General features: G+C 44.2%; 1 long non-coding RNA gene across 1 annotated transcript; it reads right to left on the bottom strand.

Moving 5' to 3' along the window:
• Positions 1–64: 64 nt before the first annotated feature.
• LOC120411067 lies at positions 65–15,813 on the bottom strand. Its single transcript, XR_005603489.1, has 4 exons — positions 15,688–15,813; positions 10,183–10,325; positions 4,850–6,214; positions 65–262 (listed from the first exon to the last, which is right to left on the bottom strand). It is a non-coding gene; the product is annotated as an uncharacterized LOC120411067 (long non-coding RNA).
• Between the last annotated feature and the right edge of the window lie 9,708 nt (positions 15,814–25,521).

Genomic DNA, 25,521 nt, shown 5'->3' with positions numbered 1-25,521 from the left:
GGGGCAGCAGCAAGCAGCCACTCCAGGGGTCAGGGGTACCTGTAGGAGCTCACCTGCCCCTGCAGGAGCTCAGAGTCCTGAGCAGCCTCACAGCTCCTGGCACCCACTCTCCGGATCTCAGATTTGGGTTGGAAGGGACCTCTGGAGAGGCTCCAGTGCAAGGCAGGGTCACCCAGGAGCACGTCCAGGAGGGGTTGGGATGTCTCCAGAGAGGGAATCACAGCCAGACCCATCCACCCTTCTCAGGCACGTTTGGTGAGAGCTGCAAGCATGAGAACAAGGCAAGAACACAGAGTTTCAGGTGTGCAGCTTCAATAATTTAAGCATCGCATGCCAGCGAGGTGAATATGAGGCGGCTTTTAATTTCTTTGCAAAAACTGTTTTCATCTCTTTTCCACTTCAACTCGTGGAAAGTGGAAACAGTTTTTGCTGAGCTTTCCCAGGCAGTGACTGGATTGGGGTGTTTGTGTCTGGCCACAGCTCCCACTGGCAGTGAGAGGCTCGAGAAAAAGAGTCCTTTAAGTGCATTTCTGCTCCTCCAGATCTTGTCACTGACCCCATGTGCAGCTGCTGTAGTTAAGATTAGGGCTGCAATTATTTTTTGCTGACTCTGTGGGTCTGAGCTTTTGCAGCAGAATTTCTCTAGAGGGCAGTCAGGACTCAGAGCTGCCTCGGAATAAATAAATATATATATATATTCTGTAGGAATGACAGATCATCTTTGCACAGCAGTAAAGGTTACAAGAGTGGGTGCACATGTTGCAGTGTAGGGTAGAACAGCTAAAAGCACATAAAGCAAACTGCACACTCTTCCTTCTCGTAGCATCACCCAGGATGAGGTTTCTTTGCACGTTTGTATTTGAAATTACTCAAAGCATTCTGCTTTCAGTTGGGAGGAGAAAGGGGCTTTTTGTTAGGGAAGATTCAGTTTGGGTTAGTGGAGGGTTTGGAAACAGGGAAACAATTTGGGAAAATAAGTCAGGGGTCCAAATGGCAACCTTTGGGCTGGACTGGACTTGCTCCTGTGACTCTGACTTGGTCCTTCCAGAAAACTGAGGTGCCAAAGCCAGAGCTTGGTCCAAACACAGCATTTGTGATCATCCTCTGGCTCCAACGTTGCACTGAACAATGGCAAATGTGAGAATGCCTCTGAAAGGCCTGCTGTGAAGGGTGTAAAGCCTGCTGGATTTTCACAGAACAGGAAGGACACGAGGTAACACTGAGATTATGAAAATTTTGGAGCTCTTTCGCACCTTCCCCATCATCTTTGCACACCCTACTTGAACATGGTGCAGTGAGGGCACCTCAGGAGATGAAATCTTCCGTCAGGACATTCCAAAAACCACACAGGAAGACAGGTGGCTGGAGAGGGGTATCAGCAATTATATCATGGCCAACACTTGATAATAATGTGCCCCTACTTAAGTCCAGAATTGGAGCCATTTATTGGGCTTGGTGGTCCCATGAATAACAAAAGGTGTTTGTGTCACTCCACGGTGCAATTACGGGATGTGATAGAGGCTGTCTCTATTGCAGTGTAATAAGCATTTACTGCTGGTTTTAAATAGGGCAGGTGTGGCTGAATCTGAGCTGTGCTGCTGTCACCAACGCAGGCAGGCTCACGTTCCTGCAGGTGCCTGTTTGTCCCTGCAGCCACACAGAGAGCTCAGGGCTGTGAGGGGTGTAATCACCACAAACCTTGGGGATCCAGCTGTTTGCAGGGCCTAACCACAAGAGCTGAGCCCTAAAACTGGAGTTCACCTTGGTGTGCAGATGTGGAGGGCTGAGTGAAAATGGGATTTACAAACAGATCAGAGGAGAGATGGATTTCTTACCTCCGGTACAACAACGAGGCTCCCCAAAAGCTCAGGATTTGGGCAGGAGTTCACAACAGCAGCTGCCTCTCTTTCCCAGTGTTTTATTGCCTTCCAAGGCATGTGTCCATGCCTTCCTTTGTCACCTTCAGCATTGTAAAACAACCTCCCTCCTTCAGCAGCACCACCAGAGCTCTCAGCTCCTTAAATCTCACCTCCTTACCCAAGTACTCCAGTCGTTGTCATCTCTCTCATGTCAGGTGTCTCCAGGGAGTGTTTTCCTCCTGGTCCCTGATCGCTCCATGCCCAGAGTGCTCCTGCCTGGAGCTGACAAAAGCTCTGGATTGCTCCGTGTGCCCCAGGCAGGCACCTAACCCCACCTGAGGCAAGGGATCCCTGTGGGGAACAGGAGCTGCCTCTCCCGTCGGAGCATTCCCACACCAGCCCTGCTGTGCCATCGTGTTTTGCATATGTGCAAGTGCTATGCCAAAAATTAAAGTCTGGGGCAAAAATATCAGTGGGAGGCTTTGAACAAGCGACCAGCCATGATTTTTAAAAACTGGCTGGTTCAGGCAGAGATTTGGGATGTTAGGAACAATGTGAGAGCGGGCTAGGTTTTATTGTAATATTATGTTTTTAAGGAATACTAAATTTAGGATCTAAAGATGTTCATACTTGAATATATTTAAATAATTACTCTGTGAAATATTCATCCTACAATCTGTATTCTTGCTTTTCAGGTGTCTTAGCATCTCACAAATCTGTATTCCTGGCCTTAAAAAGTGTGTTTCTTGCCTGAAACAAATTTAAACAATAATGTAAGATGCCATGAAACTTGAAACCTCCTATGTCAAGTCAAGAGGAGGCTCATCCAAGGTAAATCCTTCCACATTTGAAAGAGAGTTTGGAGGTTTTTAGCTCAGCTCCATCCATTCACCTGAGAGCTCTTCCATCTCCTCTCTGTGGCCAAGTGTCCCCTCAGGCTGTAGAGGGGCAAAGCACGTTTTAGGTCTGGGTTAACAACTGGATTTTGAGCAGCCCCCAGCTCATTTTGGGCTCTGACAGTTCTGCTGGTGCAGGTGTTTGCACAGCACTGGTGGAACCACAGAAGATGTGATCTCATGTAAAACCCACCCAGGTTAATTCACCAATCCCTCACTGCGAGAAACAGCAGTCATGGGAAAGGTGCTCGATGTAGAAATAACACCAGGAGTGGTTTCCTGCCCCATGGGCAGGTTTTGAAGGTAGAACTCTCCCCTGGTTGACACTGAGATAGAGCAGAGAATCTCCCAGGATTCTCATGAGAAATGGGTCAAAGCCCTGTGCCTTGGTTCTCACTGGGGCACCCAAAGTGACAGCTGCACAAAGAACCTGAAAAAACCCTGCCCCCTTTTCACCCACCCCATGCTGGTGATGAAGATCTTCGTGCACATTTGCACCCCAAGCACTCCCAGAACTTTCCCACCCCTCTGAGGTTATTCAGTACGAGCAGTAAGGCTCATAAATAGGATTAGAACTACCCCTTCCAGAGAGGAATATCCACCTCAAATAGATCTATTTCAAAGGCAGTGGCTCAGGAGTAATTGCTGTTTGGGGTCCTCAGTATAATTCAAGCTGCACTGTCTCCCAGAGAAAGCTTTTAGTTAAGGGGCTGTGATTTTAGGAAGGCTTTATACCCCATGTGTGCACCATGGATCACGGCCCTGGAAGAGGCAAAAGCTGAGCACAGCAGGCACAGCAGGGCCTGACAGCGTTATGACCTTTATCAGTTGGGGGAGAAATAAGCCCAGCCTTAGCAGGACAGTTAAGCCAACCTGACCATACCCTGTGCTGCAGATTTACAGCACGTGGCCCACCCTATAAAGCAATTGTTTAGAAACCAGGGCCTTGAAACCCTGCCTTGGACAGAACAAGTCCCTGCTCTCAAGTTCCACCGAGCTTCACTTCAGCCAGAGCCGTCCCCAAAAAAATCATCAGTTTGTGAGAGACCCAGGCTGACAAGCAGCTCATTCCACGCCCAGGGCTGGCCCAGCCTGCCTGCAGGAACACGTGGAGCAACCAGCCAGGCTTTAGGAATTCAGCACCTGGAGATGCAGGCAGCAGCAGAGCAGACCTGGGCTGGCTTATTCTTGGCTCTGCTGATGCCATCTCCTGCTGCTCCTGCCTCAGGTCCCCCTCTACAGAGCTGTGGAGCTGAAGGGTTTGCACAAAGCTCTTTTACATCTCTAAATGAAAAACACAGAAAGACCAAATGCTGTTGCAATGAAAAGCATTTTCCTGGGCTGCTCAAAATCAGTGGAAATCCATACTGGACACTGCTCCTGGCATGTGGCTGCAGTGGCACTGTTACAGCAAAGAGTGCTTTCCTCCAGGAATATAAAGGCTGGGGAGGCGGGAGGAGATCAGGGTTAGTGGCTGGGAGCAGCCAGTTACTCGGAGGGGAAGGGAGGGTGGGGGATTTCAGAGGTACCTACAGGGAGCTGTGTGCCAGCATCCCAGCCTGGTGATTCATAAGCTGCTCATCAGGAGCTGTTAAATATCTGCTTTTTGCCAACGCTCGCTGTTTCAGTCTGCCAAAGATACTGGAGAAACAGTCACTGTAAAAAATTTATAGTTTCTCTGGGGAAAACAAAAGCTTTTTGTGGCATAATACGACATCATAAATTAAAACTTTTTTTAAAATTGAGAAGTTACATCATGTTTTGATGTAATGTGATGTGGCAGGTCATGCTTTTAATTTTAATAAGCTTAAAAAAGAGAGAGTGATTGAGATTTGGGAGTTTAAATATTGTTTCTGAACCTGCATCCTCTCTTTGACGAGGCTGGCAAGGCAGGTTCACCTCTGCCATCTGGGTTCAGGTCTTGTTTCAGGAAAACAATCTGAGCTGACTTCTGGAGGCATCAGCAGCAGTTAATGAACTGAACTTCCACTGCACAGACCTTCCAGGAAATTGCCAAACAGCATTAGCCCTTCTGTGGTATTTGTCATACTCAGGTACTGCTGTGATTTAAAAAGCTCATCATCCCCAGCTTACCTTTTTGGAAATCTCCTGCAACTTCCAATTGTTAAAAGTTCCTGTCAGAGAGACCCAGGACTGTATTCCAGCAGCATTCCAGTCTGAATTCCACAGATTGCAGGAGCAACTGCAGGGCTCCCAGTGCATCTCTGAAGAGTTGGTCCTTAAACAGAGGCATCTCTGGGATTCAGAACTGAAGCCCCTCCTGCTGCAGTCACTTGAAGACTCAGGGTTTTTGGCAGTGTGAAGTTGTTCCAGAGAGCAGAATTCATGGATCTTTAATCTGATGTAAGCTCCCAGTACACGTAAGACTGTAAATAGGTACAGAAAAGTCTTCTATCTGATGATCAATGGACCTGGGCCCTCTTTTTTTTCCAGGAAAAGCAAAACTCTTTTCTTTTATTCATGATAAAGGGCACAAAAGGGATATCAGCCTTCATTTTAACCTTTGGTCACTGCTGTAAGAAATGCAAAGGGTCAGGCACACTGCAGAACCAAGCAGAGGAGAAATAATCACCTACTCAGCATTTCACATCCCAAATTTGCTTTGTTTTCCCTTCAGCTGAGTCCCTGAATGATGTTTATTCAGTCCTTTCTGACACAGCTTCCCTGGACGGCCTCGGCTCTCACCAGACCCCAGAGGGGGATTGCCCTCATCCCTCGCTGGCTCTGGCTGCAGAGGGATCCTGGGGCTCTCACTGCCTCCCTTGGCAGAAACTTGGCACTCTCTGGAGGAGCCTGGCATCAGCCTCGGGAGAGCGGGATGAGCGATGAGTGCTGTGACCCAGCCGGGTGCCGGGGATCGCTGCCGGCCGCCCCGCCGGCCGCCGAGCCCTCCGCCGCGCCCGAGCTAATTGCTGTGGGGCTCTTCAGGGCACTTGCCTTTCATTCTCCTTTCTGATTTCTCTTTCCAGTCCTCTTATTTATTTTCCTAATAGTTCATTTTTTCCCATTCTAACTCTCATTTTGATATTTTTTATCGCATTCAGAGTGGAGGGAAAAGGGTGACCCGTTGTCCTCCTAAGCGACACCCAGTCTGTGGCTTGACTGACAGGAGGTACCATTAGAATCAGCATCCCTCCTCTGACACAGACTATCCATGTTAACATCTCTGTACTCTGGCGATGGATTTGATCTCCCAGAGCTGTAAATTATGAGTGACTCCATCAAAGTCAGAGACATTCCTGCAGCGCTGACATGGGGGAGGTCGGCTGGGATTCGTGCTTTCAGGATTTCAGATGTCTGGCAGGAGTGGTGCTGGCCACTTCCACCATTCCCTCGTGTGTGTGCTGGCAGGCAGCTGGCACAAGGACCTGCTGTGAGTGAGCTTCTCGCTGCCTTGGATTTCTTGAAGATCAGGCTCACACTGGCATTTGAGCTTGGCTGTGGAGAGAGAACAGTGCAATACTCTATTGGAAATCATGTCAATATCAAAACACAATAAAAGTGAACCAAAACATCTGAAATCGTTTTCTCTGTGTACACAGAGTATGTCTCCTTGGGGTAACACTGATCTTTCAGAGTTCATGTGGAAAGTGAACTACTGCAGGCAGAGAAAGTTCAGCTGAAAACAACAGGCCAAGATTAAACATCTCCAAAGTTAAACTGTGAGGAGGAAAATGATTTTGCCTTCAGTTCTACAATTTTACACGCCGGTGGTATGACTGGTTTCTGTGCTGGTAATTTCTTTGCATTAGAGAAAGCCATGAATGTTCTGGAGGAGGCTGAACTCTTAGAAGAGGCTCCGTGGGAAGGGGGGAAGAATGCAGAGTTTTGATTCATGCCAGAAGGAATGTGCTCACTAGGAACAAAGTTTACAAAACTCGTTTCAGGAGGTACGAAACCACAACGAGATCAAAACCTGCATGATCAGACTAACTTGGAAAACAGAGTAAGTAGCTGCAGAAACTGGTACATAGGGAAAGTGGGGAGGGTCAAAGGTGGAGGAGCCTTTAAATCTCTTTGCAACTGAGAGAAAACAAAAAAAAAGATTTTTAAGAACTACATACTTTGTATTCTCTTAGATAATGAGAACACAAAATGTCTGGTTTTCATCTTTTTTACACTTATGTAAAATTAGGATCAACTCACCAAGTTAATGGAGTTACATAGGTTTAAATCTGGCATAAGCGAGATAAGAACCAGGCCTGTCAGTTCATTAAGGACTTCATTAACTGTCACTGCAATATCTTGCAGGGCCTGTGTTGCTGCAAATAAAAACATGCCTTTGAGGCCACAGGAGGGGATCCTGCCTCTCCTGGAGTGTGCTCTACAGGCAGCTGCCCATTCCCAAGGCTGAAGCCAGAGGGCCCTGGATCGTTGCACTGGGAATGGTGAATCTGTGTTTGCCCAGCCCCAGGAATTGTGCCTGGAACAGGGTGGATGCACACGGGAGAGTCTGACCTGTCATCAGTGACAAACAGCACAGAAAACACACACAGGGCTGCACACACACAGCATCTTCCACTTAATTAAACTTTGTCATGACTTCTTGGCTGGCAAAACTCTCCTGTTTATGTTTATCTCAGATGTAAGTTAAATATAAAACTTCATTCCACCATTCTGTGCTTTCTGCTGAGGGATTGCTGATGGTCTCATGATGCTACTCAACCCACTCTATGCCAATTTGACTCAAACATCAAGACAAATATGTATTAAAAACCATCCACGAGAAGGATCGGAATAACAAAGCAATGAGCAGCTCGCTCACAAACGTCATTCCCCTTCAGGACTGATGGGCTCCACCACTTCAGCTTTGCTGTTTGATCAGCTGAGAAATGCTGCAAATATCCCATGTCCCACTGCCAGGGCAGTTGTGAACAACGGCAAATTTTTTTGTTTAAGTTATAGGTCAAGCAGCAATTTCCCAGCACAGCCCCAAACGAAAGCAAAGATTTTCTTCCTTTTAAGCACACATCAGACCAATCTAATTTACTGGGGAGAAAATTCACTTTAGTGCAGAAGGACAATCCAGACGTGTACACTACTTAGGCTCTTGTTAAGTGAAAATTGGGATAAGTGGTACTAAGTGGATGCATAGATCTTAAGCTTGTCCTCTTCAATAGGGTGAATTTTACCCTTAATAAGAAGTGTTAAGTACAGCATCAGTGTTGTCTGGATCCTTCTGAGGATCATTAACACACAGCTGAGTTTCCCCATAAAGATGCAGCATGAAATGGGAATTAATTGAGCTGTTTCAGTAGTTATGTACTTCTTGCTTTTTGCTTCTTACTTGTAAACTGTGAACTCTATTATGTCTTGTCCAAATTATGCCGGAGAAAAGGGTTTTGAATTAATTTCTATCAATCCTTCCTGGGATTTCCTTATGCATTTCTACTCCATTTCTGCTATTTGTTCTGCTGGAAATTTATCATATCACAAGGAAATCCTGCAGACATCTAATTTAGTCTTGGTGTGACTTGCTAGGTTTGTCCTTGAGAAGGTCTGCTCGGAATGCAGCGAGGGAAGCTCAGATATGCATATGAGATATGGACCCTCCAAACAAACTTCACAGCCACAGCTCCAGACACCAGGGAAGGGCTGATGGCAGCCCTAACCTGCAAAAGACTCAGACTGGGCCCGAGGGAGCACCAGAGGAGTTTGGCTGCGTTTGTCCTTCCTTTAGACAGCAGCACCACACACGTTAAAGGCCCGGTTCTCTCATTCCCAAGGAACACTGAGTGTAGAATTGAGGCTGGTGTAACTCTGGAAATGGATTTGATTTCAGAGAAGCAGCTTTGCAAGGGAGGAGGATGCTGTAACTTCAGCTCCAGGCTGCCAGACCTCCATCCTGGAAAAGGGGGGACCTTCCCACTCTCCACAACTCCTGACAGGAGGGTGCAGCCGGGGGGAGCTTGGCCTCTTCTGCTGTGTCCCAAGTGAAAGGATGAGAGGAAATTGATTTAATTTGCACCAGGGGAGGTTCACATGAGATATTAGAATTTTTTTCACTGCAAGAGTGGTCAGGCACTGGAATGAGTTGCCCAGGGAAGCGGTGGAATCACCATCTCTGGAAGTGTTCAAGCGGCATCTGGACGTGGTGCCTGGGGACAGGCTGGGGTGATGATGGTGGTGCTGGGTCGGTGGTGGGACTGGATGATCTTGAAGGTCTCTTCCAACCCTGATGATTCTGTGGTTCTGTGAACACTGGGGTCTGCTCTGCTCCTCTCAGCGTGGTGGCATTTCTGGCTCCTAGGGATGGTCACTCCCATCATTGCCCAACTCCACTCCTCAGAGGGATGTGAATGGACAATCTTGCTCTGTCCTGAGCAGTCACTTGAGAGAATTTCATTAGGTGCTCCCAAGCAGGTGGCCTGAATTGCTAATAGAGTTAGAAAATTCCCTTTTCCTGTTCTATTATTTTTTTTTTCCGCTTGACCCCAAATCAATCTTCTGGCTGGTTCAAAAAGCCCCATTGTCCCAGGGGGGTGTGAATGACACCTTGGTGTGAGAGCTGGTGCTTTTGGCTCGTGGCCCTGATGTCATCTCAGTGCTCTATACATCAGAAGAGTGTCCCCTGACCCAGACATTGCTTTACCTTCGCTGCAGTGACTCATCATTTTCCCACAATTAAATTTTTGAGCTCTAATGCAAAGCAGACTTATCTGCTTTGACAGGACAGTACAGAATAAACAGAAAAGACTAAATTTGTATTGGCAGCTACCACTGTGCTGCAGTTATGAGTAATCCAGCACAACCAGAAAGGACACCAAGAAATCAAAATAGACTCGAGTGGCTGGAGAGGCAAAAGAGAAGCCAGAGCTGTTGGTCCCCAGGAGCTCCCTGGTTAGACTTGTACCAAGACACTGGATGGGAACAGCAGCAATAAATGTTTCCAGGATTTCTCTCCTGTCTATATCTCTCTCTACTTTTTCTTTTAATCTTTTATTGTCTTTTTTATTTCTTTAAACAAAGCTATGGCACTGTGGCTAATTTCTCTGTGTGCTATGAAGACTAAGCAGAAAAAACTCCTCACGATGAGGACCAGAATTCAAACACAGCAATTTCCTCCATCCTGTGCCCTCCTTCTCTCAGACCAGCACTTCCCACAGAGCGTCCCATCTGCCCAGTTCCCTTTCCCACTAAAGCTGTGGGATGCTGGGATGGGGCTGGAGTGTGACCCAGCCCCACCAGCAGAGAAGCTGCACACTCCAGTGGCTCCAGGAGGCTCCTGGAAACCATCACTCCCTGCACTGGTGTCCAGTCAGATTTGATTTGTTCTGGCCACATGCTAAAGACAATTACCTGGTGCCACAGATGCTTTCTTGTGGTAGGGACATCTGTCACACCTGGAAATGTTTGTGGAAGAGGAGGGAAGTCAATTTGTACACAAAAAATTGGTTGAATCTTACCTTGGAGATCCTCATTTGCAGAAGGGAACCGATTCATGAACTGGGGAATCTTCTAACTGAGGAAAGATCTGCACCAGATCCAGCTGGGTTTAATTCCCCCAAGTCCCTGGGCCCAGTGTTGCTGGATGGCCCAGTCAGGAGCTCTGGGAATGAGGAAAAACATGGAATTTCTTATTATATTTATATTGCATGGCTCCAAATTTACATGTGCAATTACTGCATCTGCTCGTGCAGGTCAATAAACCTGTGTACAAGTGAACAGAACTTGCTGGCTCATGTTTCAGCAAATTAGGACATGATTACACACAGTCAAAAATCTGGATCCTAAAGCTTTGTACACTTCTGTTGTGATATTTTGTAATTGCTAATTGCAACAATATCTGTGCAGGGTATGTAATTCAACATGACAAGTGTTTTTAGCAGCAGGTGAATAAGATCAGTTATTGAAACAGCAAAATTATTGCCAGCATTGAGGAAATTAGATAAAAATGGTCCAAAGAGCCTCATTCATATCAGATCTAACACAAGCTGGAGTAAACACAGAGAATTGTTAACTTTACATGTCAATAAATTATTTAAATAGTTTATAAGAAAACAGAGTGACTTGGCACAGTTCTGACTTTTGAGCATCATAAACAGAGCAGTAATACTACACAGCTCCACTCATACATTTACGTTTTGGACTACTCACCTCTTGTATTCTGTATGTAAATTGGAAAGCCTCGAACATTCATACACCAGACACAAATTCCTCCCTTTAACAGCTCCCAGCCCTGGGCATAGGGAAGCAGAAGCTCTTTTTGTTACACGTGAAATCTGCTTTCACTGGCTTACATTGAGCCTGAGTTTTGGTCCTCAAGCAACAGTTGGCATCATTTATTCCAAACTACCACAATCTCTCATCTTGCACTCCATCCTCCAAGGAAGTGATGCCTGGAGAAGGCTGTGAGCAGCTCCAGTTGCTCTCTGGGAATGCCAGTTCAACCTTTGTGTGTGCACTGGAAGCTTTGGGAGCTCGGTCTGAGCAGGATCTGCCGGTGGTGCCCAGCGCCAGCAGCGTGCCAAGGGCTCTCCAGGGGAACAGGAATGGACCTGGCTCTGGGCCAGGGAGCTTTCAGACTGCCACAAAGAGGGCTTCACTTTTAATTAATTTTTAAATGCAAAGCATCAAGGGCATGATATCCTTAATGAGAAGGACAGGAGCACCTTGCCTTTCTCTTGCCTCCCAACATGAAATAAAGGCTGCTGGGTGTCCTGCAGGAGCCCCTGTGAGCACGTGTTTGCTCGGGACATAAGAGGACAGGGATGTGGCCGAGTCCTGCACCGCCTGTGGCTTCAGATTCACTTCTCAGACAGCTGCAAAGTGATCAGTTTGTCTTTCACAGCCCATGTGCATTCTGCATCCAGTTCTACATCAGGATGATGAGTAGCACAGACTCTCAGATCCGGCTGCAAGTTCTGCTTTTCCCTGTGGCAGCTTTGGTGTTAAAAGCAAGGGAATCACAAAGCACAAGTGAAAAGGATTCAACTGAGGGGTCTCTCTCCCTTAGCTAAGTTTTACATAAGGCTCGGTACTTAAGAGCTGTTACCCTTTCCCCCTCCACGACAGTGACTGTGTCAGTCTGCTCCTCATCAGCCGCCCCAGCCAGAGCGAGCCCTGCCTGGGAGCAGCAGGATGGGGCCCTTTGATCCGAGTGCCCCTGGAACACCTGCAGCATTTGGGGCTGGCTTTCAGGAGGATTTCACACCTCATAGCTCATGCCTCCTTCCTTAACCCTCTGCCCTGTTTACCAGAAGTAGTTTTACCTGATTTCTTGGTGTTAGCTCCCTGCTCGTGTCCTGGCAATCAGTTCATAAATAAAGCTGCCATTTCCATATCTCTGGACAGGCACAGGGAAAACAAGCACGTGGGAAATATTTGTGCCCAGAGTTAGCATTTGTAAACCATCGCCACAGGCCCACAGCCTTCCCACTTTTGTTTTCACTTTAAGGTTCTTTCTTAATAAGGAATAATGAACATCAACACCCAGTTATTCAGTAAAGCAAAGCATATAAGCAATTAAATTAAATTAAATTAGCACAGCCAGGCAAACAAAGCAGTAATCATTCAAGTCCTCTATTTAGGCTGCAGCCGTAGTGATAGACTGAAGAATAACAACACATTCCAGTAAAGACAATTACTATTAAATTTTTATTTTTCAAAAATCTCAAACACTGAGTAAATACTAATTTTTGTCACAAAAGGTTCCTTTTAAATCGTCTTTCCCTCTCACTTCAAAATGTGACAAATCCCAGACAGAATTGGTCTTTTATAAGCTTCATTTTACAGGAGTATATTCAGCATTATCTTCTCCACACAGTTTGAGCTCGTATCCTCCTGGGAGTCCCCACCACTTTCCTTGAATGTACTAAAGCAAGGATTGGCCAGTCCAGAACAGTAAAGGATGAAGGTATTAGAGAATAGTCTTGGGTCAAGAATTATTATTGCTAGAGGCCTCCAAAATCTAGTTATGGGTTTCAGTAAACCCTGTGGGCTCTTATGATAATGCTTTGCTACAGTATTATTGTTATATGGCACTAAATCAGTCAGATTCATGAGCAACAAGAGGTCAATGTCTGATTGAAATTCATAAGGTCAAAAAGGAAACTAAAAATCAATTTATAAGATATGAAGATTTAGGTTCAAACTATATCCATGAGCAATAAAATTTCACATCCATAAATGTAAGAAATCAGTTATTAAACTTGAGGGGGGGAAGAAGACTTATTAAGTTTTACACACACATAAGGCAGCTAACACATAATTTTATCAGACATTACTGAAATCCTATGTGTAATATAAGAGATGATGGGCTAAAATGCTAAATGGTTTAGCACTAAATTATTAAGTGATGTATCCCTAAGGTATTAAAAAGATAAGAAATGCAGAGCAGGTGTCTCTCCCACCAACTCTTGATCACCAGTTTAAGTGCATATTGATAACAAATGCACTTTAGAGGCAAAATAGTATTAGTAATATTTTTGCTGTGTGAAAGCCTCACGTCAGAATAACTTAAAGCTTCTCCCTGACAAAGAAATGTTCATATATATTACATATATATATATATATATTTATATATAATCACATTAAGTGTTAGCTCCCTGTAGAACAGAAATGAACCTCCAGTACAGTGGAGTTGGTTTGGTACTTACACACAAGTAAATAATGGAGGGGAAACAACAACTCCACCACATTGAGAAGGAGAATTATAGCAAGCACTCTTACCTGGGCTGAAATGAAAATGCATTTTTATTAAAATTACAGATTAATGGAGATTCCTGGAAGCCAAAAGGTATAAAAATGGCATACTGCAGACAAATGTGGTTATTTCAAGCCTAGCCTGTGGATTCCACAAGAACTTTTTATCCCTTGCTATTAATTTTCCAGCTGTCCCCTCTTTGGATTGGTGATTGCTCAGAGAATGCTGCTCAAAATTGGAGCATCCCTCACATCCAGGGGGTGGACATGGGATAAAAATGGGGCACAGGACTCATGCACACCCTGGCTCATCTCTGATGAGGCTTTTCTGCGCCCCGGACAACACCTGCATCTGTCTGCTGAAGCATCTCTGAGAGGGATGCACTGCAGCAAGCACAGAAAAGTGATTTAAATCAGCTAAAAAAATACTGTAATGTCCAAAAAGAAACAGGAAGAAGAGGAATGTCAGCGGGTTTAAGGCAGATTATGAATGAAAGGGCACAGTGTCGTGTTTGGTGGTGGTTGAGGATTGTGCAGAAAGCATTTCTGTGCCTCAGCCAAGTGCAGAGCAGCAGGCTGCATTCCTTGGATTGAAGCAGGTGGAATTTCAGAGCAAAACCTGTTCAGGTTGGCCATTTCTTCAGGGATGCCATTCCCACAAAATGAAGTCTTTGCCTTTATTGCAGTGGATTTTAAAAGCCCCCCAAAGATCAGAATTCCCCCCGAGTTGGATGCTTATATTTATGTAGTGCTCCCAATCCAAGGACAAGGTGAGCCAGACCAACAACATTTGAACGTGTTTTAGAACAAGGGGAATTAAAAATAGAAGTGACCAAGGCTGGGGTTTTCCCCTCCTTGCAATATTTTGATTTTCATTTGTCTTTTTGAGGCAGAGACCAGCACTGAGATTTCCAAGCTTTGCTCTCTGGACGGGAATAAGACAAATTATTTCTGAAAGACAAAAATACAAAACTCTTGGATAATAACGTGGTTGCAGGGATTTAATGAATTCCTGGGGGACTTCCCAAATTGCAAGAGTGGCCAGCATTATGTCATTTCTGGGATCCAGGATGTGTTCAGAATAATTATGTGAAATTACAGCAAGTGGTGATTTTAGAACTTTCTCCTTTTTTTCTCTCTACATAAGCAAACTTTCATGACTTAATTACCTGTTAATGTAATAAGCAACCAAAAAAAATATCAGGTTTTACAATGAAAAAGAGAAAATTCTTACGCTTGTTTACAATGATTGTGGAGTAAAATTACCTAAAAAGGTTAAGATTGTTATAGTAGCAATATTTTAATGTAGTAGAGTTTAAATTATATTACAAAAATTATAGATGATTATGGAAAATGATACATTCTGTGTCTAGCAGGATACCTAAACACTCCTGTAAAAATGAAATAAGGATCTATTAATGCCATAAACCTACTTAATAAAAGTTGCTTTCATATTCAAAACCAAAATATTAAAGCATGCTCCATATCTGAAAGTCAAAAGTGAAAGAATAAATTAACTAAGGTTAAGAACCTTGTAGCAGCTGACTAACAAAGCTCTAGGGCATTATAAAATTTCATGCTCTTGTAATAAAAAGGATAAAGAATTGGCTAGAAGACCACTAAAAGTTAAAATAAATGAACATAAAATAGATGAAAAAGCTTGACACGGCTGAGACCACAAATGTGTAAAGACCAAAGACACAGTTTTAAGCCATTAGAGGACTGAATCAAATGCAAAATGAATCCTAGTAGTAAATTAATGGAAAATTACAAAGGTAAATGAGCTCTTTTTCCCAGTTACAGAAAACTTTTTATATAATTTTTTCCAGCACTTGAAAACATTAGAAGTGTGGTGAGTTAAGTCCTGGCACATGCCCAAGCCAGAAACAATTCCTAATACTTCTGCAGATAGAAAAAATCAATTTTTATAGAACAGACAGAAACAGGATCACACGAGGTGGTTTCACTTAATATTGGGTGGGAGTAATTTGCCTTTTAAATTATTTTCTAGAGCGAGTTCAAGTTCTACCTCTGAGCTCGGCCCCACCTGCACTCGTGTAAACCTTCAAAAGCAAGGACGAGAAAAAAATCAAATATTTGAGACTTGTTTTGTTGTTATTTCCTAATCAGTGGGTAAGAGTGAGAAGGAAAGAGCTTGGAAAAGGTAAAGGCACACTATAACCTCAAGAAAAAAGAGACGAGGCAAGGCAGCCAAAATCTGTAACTTTGCAAGATCAAATACAGACAAAATGTGGAAGGGAACAAACCTCTGGTCCTGACACGTTCTGTTCACCAGCATAAGAAATGTTTGCCTCTCTGGCCACTTCTGCATTTGGAAAACCTGTTGAGGATGAGAAAATTGGCAATTAGGGATCTAGCCTGGCTCCCAAGTGAAACAGCCAGAGGGATGGCAAAGCAAAAATCACCTTCTGACCTCCAAGCATCAGTGCTTAGAACCCCAGAACGGTTTCCTAGGTGAGGCTGGACCCCTCTGCTCTGGTTACAACACCCAGAAGTCTTCCTGAGCTTTATTCTGTGCTGTATTTTGCCTTTGGAAGGTGCAGCCCGGAGCTGAACTAGGGTCTGGTTTGGTCTCTGCAGTCCAGAGTGTTCGGAGTGCGATCACTCAGTGCAGGTGTGATCCATCTGTCTGCAAAGGTCTGTGCAGAGTCTGCCTGTGTGAGCTGGGTCTCACTTTATGTTTGAGAAGTTCCAAGTGACACAGGACCAAATTCCCTCCATCATCCTAAGCCATGGGATGTTTATTGTAAAAATACATTCTCCCCCACGGGCTTCCAGATGGATGAAGTGCAAGAGTTTTTCTCAAATCAGGAACCCCAGGAGTGATTGGAAAGAAAAGATTTATGGGCAGTGCGAGTCTGGCTCTTTACTAGCACAAGTCCGGAGGGTTTTTAGGGCTCTCAGCATAGCTTCTGAACTTTGGTTTCTGCTGCTTTCAGGAACTGTTTTCCTCCAATTCTTATTTTCTGGATTTTTGGTTTAGCTTTCAGGCTCTTTGTGGGTGTTTTACCTCCAGGAGCTGCTGCAGGGTGAGGATATTGGTGTTGGAGTGTTAATGCAACTCCTTGTGTGACCTCTTTGTCATCTCCACCATGAATGTTCCCCTTTACAGGGCTGGAGAAGAGCTTTCCTGAGTGCATGGGAAGGCACATCCCAGTGGGAAGGCAGGTCCAGCCTGTTCCAGCTGTGGAATGGCAACAGAGGCACCTCCAGGTCTGAAGGACAGTGATGCACTCCAGGACAAGGAATCCCTCGGAGATGGAGGTGGGCAGGACACCAGGAAGAATTCCTGCAGCCTCCAGGTTTGAAATGATGCAGCTGAGTGGGTTTTGTGCCAGCCACCCAAATATGGGAGGGAGGATCTGATTGCTCTGCCCCTTTTAGCCAGGCAGAAAACCCAGAGCAGCTTTTGGGTGGAAGTCGTAGAAGGTTAAGTTGAAAAGGCACGAATGAAACTCTGGAAATGGAGGAGCTGGTGGGAAAAGCTGAAGTTCAGTGACATTGGTGATAACAGACAGAGGCTTTTGAGTGTTTTGCAGGAGCCCATCAGTTCTCTTCATTAACAAACTGTCCTGGCCCTGTTTCTAGAGCAGCCCCAGCACATCAATCTGACCATTTCTAATGAGATAGAGGCTGGGACTGCACGGGCCAGACTTGCTTGTCAGCCACTGCCTGATGGGTTTAAGTAAGAAATGATCCTTCATTAATTAACCTTCACTTGCTATGTAGATTCACTCATTGAGATGCAGGTAATTAAGCCAAGGTCATTTCAAGGACTGACAGAGCAAAAACGGCAATGCAAAGGTGCTGTGGTTGTTTTGATCAAGGGCTTTCACTGCAGTTGTTTCCGTGTGACAGTGACACACTCAGAAGTGGCCTTTCGGGGGAAAAGAAAACCACCCTGGTTTTTTAATGTGTCACCCCAAGGCTAAATAGGTTTTGGACCCAACTGTATAGACTTGGTACGTGGGATAGATTGGGAAAAGAAAATATAAGTACTCCAGAAAATTCCAGAAGAAAAAAAAAATAATATGTGGAAGAGAGGCAGGAATGAACTTATTGGGAGGTCTTGACAGTGACTGAAATATCTCTGCAAAAAAGACTCTCAATCTTGCATTTCATTTAAAGTAATAGTCCCCAATTAAAACAGAACCACTCCAGTTAGAAAACTTTCTGTAAAAAATAGAAGTGTAATTTGTCTTGGTGCTCAGATTAATCTCCCTGGCTTTTAACCCTTGCCCACGAGCTGGTGCAGCCCTGTGGGGAGCTGGGCAGTGCAGGCTCTGCTCCCTCCCTCCCTCCCAGGTGTAAAACTCCAATTATGAACCCGCTGTAGCTTGGGGACAGAACAGCATTTTCTGCAGCTCCTCCAAATTAGCTCCTACATCAGTCCAAGCCGTGTGAAGCTCCAAACTTTGATCACTGTTGAGAGCAAAGTGAATATATTGAACCTGCAAATAGCCTTTGGCTCTTTCCAAGTGGCTCCCTTATAATTTGAGTGTTAGATTAAAGTTGCATGTTATAGATTTTAATAACTCTCTTCCATTTGGGCTCTGAGTGCCACTTGCTGGGGATTATATGACCCGACTCCCCAGCATGTCCCATTATGGGCACTTAACCTTGAAAGTTGTAAAGACAGAACATTTAATCTGTTAAACACAGGCAGAATCAGAAGGTTATACAATTACAGGTAATTTGGCTTAGCACTTCTAGTGCTTTTCACTTATGAAAAGAAACTTTGCTGAAAATTTTATCCTCAAGAAATGGAAAATAAATGAAAAATGTTGAAGAAAATATTGAGTATTACAGGACAAAAATATTTGTTGAGATATATACATAAATTTGTTTCAATTAAGGCCTTCAGTAATCATTAGTAAACTTTTACAAGCAAAGAGCAAAATTCAGTGTTAACAGTTGTGTAGAAAAACCTGGAGCAGACAAAAATGACTTTGAAATTCTTTTTCCACAAATATTCCTGAGAAGTGTAAATTAGAGTCTTCAGCAAATCACTATCTCCTTATGGAAATTCCACAGCTGGGCAAACAGCAAATTGTTTCCATTATGAAATAAAAAATCAATAAAATTAAAATCTTCTAAAAAAGAGGAAATAATTCACTACAGCAGAAAAGACCAGATAACAACAAATTATAACAGATAATAACCAAAGCATTCAGGCTTTATGGTGATGAGGGAAGGGTGCAATTCTATAGAGATTACAGAAGATTTATTCATTCTAAGTTTAAGAAAATTGATGCTTCAATAACAGAGAGATTTTTGGGGGCCATTTTACCACCCGCAGATGTTGCTGGACCTTTAAAACACTGACCTGAGTAATTAAAGGATGCAGGTGTATTATTATTATTATTATTATTATTATTATTATTATTATTATTATTGAAAATCCGCCTGGAATCAGATTTAAGGGGATGATCAAGCCTTGGAGCTCAGAGGTTTATAATCGAGAAATACCTGAGAAAGGTTTTTCACAACACCTTTGAAGTGGGGGGAGAGAGTGAGATGAGAAATAAGGTGTGAAAAGCTGAATGTCTGCTGATCTCAGCCTAAAGTTAATTTTTCACAAGGAACCAACACCATGCAATGGGAAAGATGAAGAAACCCATGGCTGGACAAACACTTGGACATGCTCCACACACAGTGGGGTTTAACAAGGAGGAAAACTATTGGGATTTCCATTTGAATCCTCAAAACCTGCTTTGTAACTGATTTTTTAAAGAAAAATCCAACCATTTGCATTTCCAATCCCCCCAGGGAGCTCCTGGTGGCCCAGCACACGATGGGCACTGCCCAGTCACCCCTGCCCCGCGTGGCACATGAGTGCCACACGTGTGACACCGTCACAGGCACTTGGGGCTGCTTTTGGCACATCTCACACACATCACCAGAGCTGCAAAAATGAGCAATTAGAACTGTGTTTCATTTGGAAATCTGAATTTTCAGCACCACCAACATTTTTTTCCCAGGAAGGCAACACTGTCAAAATGTTTTGTTTATGCAAAGCTCTAAAAAGGAAAAAAAATGCCAACCAAACTAAAAATATGAAGTCAGCTGAACCTGAACGGAGCTCCAATTACACCCATTTTTTTAAAGCTTTTGCGAAAGTGTTTGAGCTTAATTAGGTTAAGCTATTTCAAAGCATGCCCAGTTGTTGTAATCTGTTTATGATACAGAGTTGCTCTTTGATCGTGAATGTTCATTTTTATAGAAACCCTGTTATCAGTCCCTGGATAAGAAACAAAATGAGCAGTGTTTGTGGTAAGAAAATTTAGAAAAGTTTAGGGAGCTCAGAAAAGAGCTGTCTTCTTAACAAAAGAAAGACTTGACTTAATTTAGCATGTGATGGCAGGAGGGTAAGTAAATGATTTTTTAGGGAAGAAAGGGAAACTAAAGTGTGTTCATTTATCCACCCTGCCAAAGATACGGTGCTGGAGAATCTCAACCTGAACTTCACCACTCTTGGGGAAAGCTCCTCGAATATCTGCTCGTCATTTTTATCTTTGGAAATTCTTCCATTCTCACAGAAAAAGAGCACAAATCATTCTCCAGCCTTGAAACTGCTGCTTGATAAGGATATTTTAGAGAGAGTTAATCAGAAGGGTGAAAAAGGTACAATGAAGTGTGAGTGTCCCTCTGAAAATACTCTGGCTCTTGATTTTTAAAGAGCAAGCTGCGGCTGTCGGTGGAATTGGGTAACAAGAACATCCTCAGACCATCTTTATTTCAGAGCAGGAATCTGGGTTAGAGGCTGTGGGTTGGTTTTCAGCTTCGCTCTCTGGTTTTTTTTGTGTTTTTGCTTCACTCTTTCCCGTGGTGAGATGGGTGCATTAGCTGCACGGTTTTTGAGCTGCAGATCATCCAAAATACATGAATACATCGTGGCCTTTGGGAAGGGCTGGATTCACAGAGCATTTAAATGAGGTTTTCTCAGAGATGGCATGAAGATATTTTCGCACTCCGGGGGGAATAATGCAGATCTGTCGAAGTTCCCTGTACCAGCAGAGCTCTCTCTCTCTGGAACACGCTACAGAATGAGAAGAGCTTCATATGCAAAAATTGAGTTTTAAAGCTTTGCTCAGCTTTTTCTTTAAATTATTATTAATTTATTTTTGAAGTGCAGCTGATGATGTGAGCGGCCTGTGAGCATCCTTGCACGTCCCAGGATGCCAGGATTGGTCAGCTCGGAGCCATCTCACCTGATTTATGCACAAATTAGTCACGGATGCAAATGAGATGTGCAATATTTGTACACTTTCTCAAACCTTGGTCTTAATGACTCACCTTCCAAAACAAAACTAATGATGTTGAAGAGCAGTATGCAAATATTTGCTCTTTGACAATGACATCTCCAAGAAGCAGCCAAGGCTCCTGTATCATTAGTAAGTCCAATCAACTTACTCAGAGTAAACAGCTAAAGTTCAGCCAGCTCAGTCTCTTCTCCTCTTCACAATTAACTTTGAATTACTTTTACATTTTTCAACTGTGTTCAGTATCCAACATTTATTTTGAGTCATGGCCAGATTTATGAAGGTATTTTTGTCCACAGGAGCTGGACACATTCGCTGCTCAGGCGCCTCTCCAAAACTCACCAAGTGCCTCCTAAGTGCATCTGACCCTCATTTTTGGTCTTTCTGGTGGACAGAGCCTCCTTTTGTTTGTGGTCTCTGCACTTTTGGACACTGAGACGATTTCTTAGATTGAAGGGACTAAATCACCTGGCTTTATTTTTACTCCAACTAGGCTGCATTTAGATACTATATCCATATTTAAAATCTGCTTTCCATAAATGTTATGCAACATTCCCTTAAAAATTGCTGTTTCAGTTAACATTTCTGCCCATAAATCAGTCACTGGAATATTCAGAGAAAGCAAATATGAAAGGGGTGTGAACACAGCTGAAGGCTATTCAATGTTTTATTCAAGGGAGTTTGCATGGAAAATATTTTGAGGTATTTGCTTAGTTCTAATCATTACCATGGGACACCCTGGAAATCCAATAGTGACAGAAGTGCCAAAACTTGAAAGCAATTAAGGGTGTTTGAAGAAAGAAATTTTCATTTTCTGTTTGCACTGAAGTTTTGGTGCAGGAAGGAGGCAGCCCAGCCAAGCCAAATTCCACAATTCTCGCAGCATCCAGCAGTTTGGAGGGCCATGGATCTACCCTAAGCTCTTGGAGACCTTCTGTGACTATGGGGAGCTTTTTCTTTCTTTTCTGTCAATATTTTTAGCCAGGAATTTGGCCACTGCTGAGCTCCAGGCTGTTTCCATTTCCCAGGACATACCACAGGCAACAAAAGTGTGTTGGGATTGTTTTCCTGGAGGGAAAGCTCCATGTTCTGCGTTTGTCTGCAGCCAGGAGAGCAGAGCAGGGGAGCATCAAGGACGGGCTGGATGTGGCAGTCAGAGCTCTGGGCTGGGGACAAGGTGGGCATCGGGCACAGGCTGGGCTCGATGGGCTGGGAGGGCTGGCAGGGCTTTTCCTCAGCGATTCTGGGACGTCTGAGCTGGTGCTGAAGCAGCTCAAGTCCTAAGAACAAAACACCAGTCAATTTGTCATGGTCAAATTCAGCCCAGGCACAGCCTCCGAGAGGTCAGGCACCTTTAGAACACGCAGATTTTCAGGCTGCTGATGGATTAAAAGGTATTGAACCTATGCAGGCCTTATTTCCCATTTAATGGGAGTCCAGGGAGCCGATTCCATCAGGGACTCGTTCCATAATTTGATAAATGGAGCCTTCAACAGTCGGCTCCAACCTTGCCGTGGTGCCAGGGCTGTGCCAGCCTTCCCTGACTGGATTTTAGCAGCCAGAGCTGAGATGTGAGGAGGGTTTTCGTGCTTGCAAAGTTCAGCACGGAGCCAGGGCCGAGCACTAGCCCTTCCCTTACTCTGCATTCCAAGGGTTCTTTGTCTGGGCTGCGTGTTCAGAGAGATAATGACAAGGAGACCTCGTGGAAGTGCGGTGCCCTCCTCCTCTCCTGCGATAAGGCACAAGATAATAGAGACATCGCATCTGAAACACATTCAGCCGAATTTTGGAAGGCCAAAATATGAAGGCATTTCATACATTAGGCTGGATGGATGAACTCTCGGAGCGTAAAAGAGCGCCAAGAACTCCACGGGGTGGGTTTTCCCTTCAGGACTCGGCACTTAGCAGCTATTCAATTACTGGTTCAAGATAATAAAGCACGAATGCAACAGCTACTTTACACTATACTTCATCTTTCAGTTCCTCATGAATACAGAACTGCAGTGCTGATCACAGAAGCATCACACAGCTCCGTCCTAACATCCACGGCCTCAAAAAGCTGTTTCTGTGCGGTGGTTTCAGCTGAGTTTGAACACATGGACTTGGACATGGCATGGAAGAAACCCCATTGTTTCCTTTAGGAACGGGACCCTCATCAGTCCATAAAGCATCGGAGTGGGGGTGTTGTGGGATGTGCCCTCCAGACTGTGTCTGGGTTATTATTAAAACAATAACAACCAGATGACAAAGGGTAACCCTGCATAAAAACCAGGCAGGAACGTAGGGCACAATACACAAGCAGAAAATATGAAATCAACACGAAAGCTACATCACATTTCTCACAGAAACTGCCTGGTCCCCATTCTGCCATCAGTTGTGGGGTAAAATGACTTCACACATTGTAATTGAGGGCGTAATGGAACCAATTTTCTATAATCATCTATACATCCCCAAAGCAAACCCCGAGCTACCCCAGGAACACATTCCCATTAACTGTCTCCAGGCTCCACTTCAGTCACAGAACTTTTCATTCCAATGTTTACTTTATAGTGGTGCCATTAGGAAATATTAGAAATGTTAACATTTTAATATAATGAGGCAGATGCAACTTGGTTTTTTTCTTGCAATATCAACTCTCTGGAAGTTATGAAAACATGACATTTTGCAATAAGCAAGCAAAAAACCCCCACCAACAAACCCAAATAAATGAAAAGAGGCAATTTAGATGCAAATACACCAAATATGAGGTGCTGCTCTGCTGAGCCCCTGGACAAACTTTGATACTTCTTGAGGGAGGAGGTTGGGGACCAAGCTACACTGTGGTCCAGGGAAGGAGGAGAGCATGTCTCTTCTCATTTAAAATGTTCATTTTAGATATTTAGATGCTGAAGTCAACAAGGTGCTTCAGCACATGCCTGAATATCTGCCCAGCCAGTTCCCTCAGTGCCATAAAACAACGTTTGATAATTTGCACAATGCTTGAGAGACAACTGGTGATTTGTAATCCGTAAATCCAATGAACTTTTGACACCTCCCGTTGCCTGGGTGAGGCGAGACATCCATTCCGCTCCTGATGGGGGAAAGTTGAGGCACAGTATGATTTGTTTTCCTGATGTAAATGTGGCACAGAGCTATATTTTGTGAATGGCTGATGGATCTAATGAAAGCATTATCCCTTCACCACAATACAAAGTATAATGAGATGAAACACTGGGAGGTGTTTAGGCACTCACAAACACAGGTAGGAACTCATAAAAATCCTTTTAAGCAGCTACTGGCAGACTTAGGCACTAATATTTTAAATATCTTGTTGATCAGCCATGAGAGTGGCAGGAATTGGTCCTTTTCCCTCCAACACTGAGGAAAATCAGGGCTCAGAGAAATTCAGAGAATGCTGAATCATGCAAGATGCAAGGAAGCAAAACTCTGGAAATTTCTTGTAAAGGTATTTTTTTTCTCCCGTGGGGAAAATTCAGAATTTAAAATTCTGACTCCATGTGGAAATCTGGCAATTTCAGTCAGGCATTAGTTGGGAAAGTTTTTTAGGTCAGCTTGGGATTGTGGATAAGGGAGGAATGAGTAACACAGCCTCTGAGTAGCTAAAGCCCTTGTGGCTCTGGGATGTTAAGAGAGCAGACTCAGCCTTATATATCTTATTTAATCAAAGAATATATAACTTCATCAGAGCTGGCTTCAACTTTCAAGTAGAAATAAACCACTTCTATAACTAGAAATTATTAGATACATCCCAGCTTTTTTTGCCTTTCTGGATTTGCAGCTGAAGGAAGAGAACAAAAGGAAGAAAAAATCTAAAAGAGAGAAGCCACAGCAGAATCAAAAACCCAGCAATAGGTAAAAAAATTAGCTATTTATAAGTAAATCCTCTTTTTACTTCCGACAAAATGCAAACCTCATCTCAGTTTGGGAACGTTTCCCTAGGAGGGGCTGGCTCTTTTCCAGGGAAAACCTGGAATCATAAGCTCTGAAGTCATTCCTGGGCTCAGCTTGGCTGAAGGGCTGAGAGCACAAGGCAACTGTGACAGGTCAGCTCGTCCAGGGAAAACCAAGGCTCTGTATGGCTCATTCCAGGGCCTGGGAATGGGCACTCGTTGGTGCTTGGCATTGAAGGCACCCTCAGTTTTATGCCCTGGTGTTCAGGAAAAACCAGCAGCCTGAGCCTGTATACACTGTATACAGCTAATATCTGATATATATAGCTAACATCTAGTGTATAACCTAATTTCTCTCTCTAGATAATAGCTATTGAATAGATATTGCTAATACAGCCTCAAACAGAGCTAATGCACCAGCACAACCCACACCAGTGCACGGCTGAGCTGCACAGGGGAATTTAGACTGGTTTCTCTTGTCAGCAGCACCTGTGTGTACCCAAAGGGCACCAACGTTACCAATCCCTAACCCAAATCCTCTGGAAAGGGAGCATTATCTAATGGAGGGGTGGCAATCCCTCCCCTTGGATCTGGTTTCAAGCAAACCTTCCAATAAAGGTGAGGCTGTCCCTGCCTGCAGCCAGCTCTCCCAGCCTCTCCAGAGCAGGTTCTGGTGTATCTGAGCTCTACAAGACATCTGAATTGAAGGGCATCGTGTTCCACTCCCAGAGCTTGTGAGCCCACAGTGCCACAGCCAAGGACACCCATCAATACCTGGGGCTCATCCCCTGCACGTGCACCCCCAGATATCTGAGTAAGACAGAGATAAACAGTAAAGGTTTCCAGAGATCCAGGGGGGGATATCTGGTGGTCTAAAGTCTGGTTTCTGTCCTCAGTCCAGAGCTGGGATTATTGAAATAATCCTTGA

Source organism: Corvus cornix, chromosome 20 (assembly GCF_000738735.6).
Source record: "Corvus cornix cornix isolate S_Up_H32 chromosome 20, ASM73873v5, whole genome shotgun sequence".
NCBI classification, from domain to species: Eukaryota; Metazoa; Chordata; class Aves; order Passeriformes; family Corvidae; genus Corvus; species Corvus cornix.
The sequence above is the reverse complement of the archived record's forward strand: the minus strand, read 5'-3'. Positions and strand labels throughout refer to the sequence as shown.